At 37.0% G+C, this 5465-nt stretch overlaps 1 pseudogene; it reads left to right on the top strand.

Annotated features, from left to right (window-relative positions):
* The first annotated feature begins 1360 nt into the window (after positions 1 to 1360).
* Positions 1361 to 1474, top strand: LOC122901384 (annotated as a pseudogene).
* The last annotated feature ends 3991 nt before the right edge of the window (positions 1475 to 5465 follow it).

Here is a 5465-nt window from a genome sequence, read left to right as displayed (position 1 = left end):
ATAACCTGTAGCTGGGATGGAGGGCACTGGAAGCGGATTCAGAAAGCTTGTCCATTCTTTTTTTTTTTTTTTCCCTTTTTTATTAACATTCATATCCAAGAGTGTGCCCACTTTTCAACAGCTGAACATGACAAGGGGAAAAGGTTTCAATGATGAATTCTTGTGTGTGTCTGTAAATTTCATGCTTGTGAAGTTGGATTAATAGCAAGGGAGACTGAAGTCCTTTTGTTCTTGCACAAACAGCTACAAAGCAGAGAGCGACAGTGTGAGTGTCCCCGTCTAGCAAGGGCCTCAAGGCATGACTGGAGGGACCTCACAGTCAATCTCTGGCCTTTCTTCTGAGGGCTAATTATGGCATTTGTTCCACTGGGACCTGGATGGAAACCACGAAATGAATGTCAGCAAGACTTCAGCGTCCCTTTCAGCCTCCGTGATGGCTGGGTTTAAATGAAATATTCTTGATTTAAATCTGTTGCCACAGAATTACCATCTAAGGCTTGTATACACTCCTCAGTTCTCAGGGAGAGAAAACATAAGCGATCTGGTTGGTGTGTGGTTACAGATGGATTCATCTTTGGATCTTTGAAACACAGTACTTTTCTCCAGGTCACTGGAACTGTTGCTAGGTGTATGATGGGATTAAAATGCCTGTTTCTGGAAAAGAGACACTACCTCACTGCAGTACACTGCTATAAAAGGATAAATCCTTTGGGAGGTATGTGTTGTAGACAATTGAAATAAAGTCAGTAAAGCCTTGACTTTTTACCTAACATTTTTAAGAGAAGCTGAAAGTATTTCATCTACTTTATTTTAACACAGTTTGTGACCCTAGTAATTAGATAGCTTAGCAACTAGGAACAATGGTTCTTAAGTGAGGGCTTATCTTCACTAACTCTTTTTGGAGAACTAAGAAAAATAAGACAGTGTAGCAAGCTATTCTATAAGGCCTCATTTATTCCTCTACTTTAGGGGTTAAAAATATTCTTTATTTTAAGAAATGACACTAATGGTAGATGCTAGTTGGCTTTTTAAAGTGCCCTTTACAAAACACAAAAGATGGCAAACTTAGGTTTATGCTCACATTTTTTTTTATTTATTTTTTTATTTTTATTTTTTTCCAATTTATTTATTTTCAGAAAAACAGTATTCATTATTTTTTCACCACACCCAGTGCTCCATGCAAGCTGTGCCCTCTATAATACCCACCACCTGGTACCCCAACCTCCCACCCCCCCGCCACTTCAAACCCCTCAGATTGTTTTTCAGAGTCCATAGTCTCTCATGGTTCATCTCCCCTTCCAATTTACCCAAAATCACATACCCTCCCCAATGTCCATAGCCCTACCCCCCTTCTCCCAACCCCCCTCCCCCCGCCTTTTGGCTAAGATCAAGTGTAGTATCTGTTCTTATCAGTTTAATATGCTCACATTTTTAAAGAGTTTCATTTTTTAATTTTCAGATCAGCAAAATCCCCAAATCTGAAAACTAATGTCATAGAGCAAGGCCTTTAGAGTTAGAGAGTTTGGACTTTATGACTTACCAGCTATTTGACCTTAAGCAAGATAACTACTTTCTGAGCCTTGATTTTTTTCATTCATAAAATGAAGGTTTAAGCATTTATTTCACAATATTTATAAAAGTAAAAAATTGGAAACAGTCCAATTTGATAGATACAAATGTCTATTAACTGGTGATTAGATTAAAAACTGTGATATATCTAGGCAAAGGAAGACTATAAGCAGATTAAAAGGAATGAGCTACTGATACATGCTACAAGCTGGATGAACCTCAAAAATATACTAAGTAAAAGAATCAAGACACACAAGACCACACACTGCATCATTCCATGTACATGTAATGTCCAGAAAAGACAAATCTATGGACAGAAAGTAGATTTGTGGTTGCCTGGACTGGAGGTAAGGGCAAGCACTGAAGCAAATGGATATGCAACATATCTTTGAAGGTAACGGAAACATTCTAAAACAGAATCGTGGTAATAGTTACACAAGTCTGTACATTTACTAAAATTTGTTTAAATTATACACTTAAAAATGGATGAAATTTTTGGTATGTAAATTATACCTCCACAAAACTTTTTAAAAAATAACTTGAAAGGGGGGAAAAAGTGAGGTATGATGTGTGAAGCATCTAGCACAGTGCTGGTACATAGTATGTGTGCAATGAAGAGCACCACAATCATAGAACTTTGCTGACCAGCCTTTTGGAGAACTCCCTCCTCCACTATGACTTATAGGACTTTGCATGAGTGAGAAATTAATTAAAGCCATTATGATTTCAGTGTTTATATGTTACCACAGCTAACATGTACCCTGCCTACAAGGAAATTGTAGGCTGGTTGGAGAGATAAGACCTATATATAAAATAATTAGATGCTGAAATAAGTCGCTTAAGATTAAATGCCCAAGTGAGTCATACAGATAGTTGTTGCTCTGGGACTTCAGAAGAAGGTGAGTTCTCATGTAAGGAAAGGGCCCTAAGCTGGATCTTGAGAATGGGGAAGAAATCGGGTAGAAGAGAAGAGGCAGAGGGATTGTCTAAGGGTAAAGTAAGATAAATACAGTCATGGAGAAATGTTGGCCATGGTCAATGAGGGAGCTCTAGGCAAAGAGTTTGGGATCTGAGAGCAGACAGATTTGGGTTTAAACTCTGGTTTCACCATTTGTAAATTATATGACCTTGAGCAAGTAACTTAATTTCTGAGTCCTAATTTCATTATCTGTAAAGTGGTGATAATAATACCTATCTTTTAGGATTAATGTTAGTATTAAGTGAGATATCCTCTACATAAATCTCTTAGCACGATGCCAGGCTTATAGAAGGTATTTAATAAACATGAATTTCCTTTCCTCTTATGCCCTCAAAGAAGTGATAATTTAGTTATGGAAGAAGCACATACTGGGAATGATTTTTTTTTTTTTAAAGACAGTGTCAGATTAAAACCAAATTAATTATACAGTTAGTTATTTTTAGTCATTTTAACATCCAGTTTGTCAATTAATGCCTCCTATATTTCTCCTTGGCAATGATGGCATTAAAAAAATCAACTTTATTGTGATATAATTTACATGTAATGTACTGCACCCATTTAAAGTGTACAATTCAATGAGTTTTGACAAATGTTATATGGTGTAACCACCACCACGATCAAGATACAGAATATTTCCATCATCTTCAAAAGCTCCCTCATGCCCTTTAGTAGTCTATCCTCCTCTTTATACCTGGCCACAGGCAACACTGACATGTTTCCTGTATTTGTTTGTTTGCTCTTGTTAGAATTTCATATAAATGGAGTCATACAGCATGTATTCTTTTGTGCCTGGCTTCATTTTCTCAGCATGGTGTTTTTGAGACTTACCCATGTTTCATTTTAGTAGTCCAGTCCATTTTATTGCTCAGTTGTATTCCATTGTATGGATGCATCTCACTTTATTTATCCATTTACCTGCTGGTAGAAATTTGGATTGTTTCCAGTTTTTAAGCTATTTTGAATAAAACTGCTGTAAATATTCAAGTATAGCCTTTGGTAGACATATGTTTTCATTTCTTTGGGGTAAACAACGTAGGAGTAGAATTGCTGTATCATAAAGTATGTTTAACTTTGCAAGAAGCTGCCAAACTTTCCTAAAGTGGTTGTTCCATTTTATATTCCTGCCAACAGTATATGAGAGTTCTAGTTTTCCATGTCTTCGATAAACACAAGAATTGTCAGTTATTTTATTTTTAGCCACTACAATGGATGAACATTTGTGGTATCTCATTGTGGTTTTAATTTCCATTTACTTTTTTTTTTTTAAGATTTTATTTATTTATTTGACAGAAAGAGATCACAAGTAGGCAGAGAGGCAGGCAGAGAGAGAGGAGGAAGCAGGCTCCCTGCTGAACAGAGAGCCCGATGTGGGGCTTGATCCCAGGATCCTGGGATCATGACCTGAGCTGAAGGCAGAGGCTTTAACCCACTGAGCCACCCAGGTGCCCCTAATTTCTATTTTCTTGATGACTAATGATATTGGGCTTATTGGCCATTTGTACATTTTCTTTTATAAAATGTCTGTTAAAATCTTTTGTCTGTTTAAGAATTTGAGCTCTGGTAGTTTTAATCATTTTTAAATGTCTGTCTTACATACAAAACTGTAAATTCTATGAGGTACTATATCTGTAGGCCCTGTCACAATTCCTGGCAAATAATAGAGGCTCAATAAGTATTTGTTGACTGACTGACTTGAGTGATGTATGCTTTTATTAGAAGGAGTGGAGTGGCTCCTAAATTAGGAGTTTATTACTTTCTAAATTAGGAGACTCACCCACTCATAATTATTTCTGGTGATTCAGTTCCCAGTTCCTTAGAGTTGGGCACTTAAAAAATCTAACAAGATGGAGTATCATTATCATATCAAATATTTATTGAATTCTTCCCCAATCGAGGCCTTGTGCTAGGTATTTGGGCACGAGACTGCAATCCTGCCCTCAGGAAGCTTATGGTCTATTTGGAGATATAATACATAGGGATATACTCAAGGGCCATACTCAGGAGTCAACTGAAGGAGTGATACGGGCAGTTGCTCCCAACTTGTGAGTCTGGGACATCTAGAGAAAGGAAAGATAACAACTTGCTTGGGAATTGTGAAAGGTTTCATGGAGGAAATGACAAAGCAGATGAGACTGGAGGATGGAAAGGATTGAGATGTTTGAGGATGGAAGTGTAGGGAAAGGCACCACGTGTTGGAAAAGGGAAAGGCATGACAGGAGGAAAAGCAGAGAGGTGGAAAGGCTCAGAGAATGGTGTAGTCTTCCTTGAAATAAGACTAAAGGAGAGAGGGTGCATTGTGGAAAGAACCTGCGATGCACCCTGTTACCCTTGACACCTGGGGAAAACTGCCCTAGAACAGAAAAAGGCTTTTTGGAGGAAAATTCATAACACAAATTTGATTTTTGCTTTTTCTTGTCAACAGTAAATAATAAAACCCTATTCAGGAGATAATTAGATTAGGTCGCATGCCCTGAACTCCTATAACACTCTGTATGTCTTTATTTCAACATTTACTATGCTTGTAATTTACTTGGTTTGGTAGGTTGCAAGCAAGATGAGGGCAAGAAACACATTGGTCTTACTGTTGTATTTCTAGGGCCTGTCTGTTTAGTGAACAAATACATGAAAAATGAAATTTATTTTTGAGATTTAGAATCTTCACAGTAAAATCACAATCTATGAATTTCTACAGCTGTTATAATAGTAAGTTACCCACTTGACAGGAATGGTTAACTGAAAAAAAATTTTTTTTAAGTTCTGGATTTTATGCCAGTACTGTCTTTTTTTGTCAGGGGACTTTTCTTTTTGGGGGGGGGCAGTAATAAGCTATCATTGATAAAGGTACTTACTCTATGATTTTTTTTTTTAATAAAAGATGAGAAATCTGAGGTCAAGAGAAATGGAATTACTTGTCCAG

The sequence above is a fragment of the Neovison vison genome, chromosome 2 (assembly GCF_020171115.1).
Source record: "Neovison vison isolate M4711 chromosome 2, ASM_NN_V1, whole genome shotgun sequence".
Lineage (NCBI taxonomy): Eukaryota > Metazoa > Chordata > Mammalia > Carnivora > Mustelidae > Neogale > Neogale vison.
This window is presented reverse-complemented; position numbering and strand designations above follow the sequence as displayed.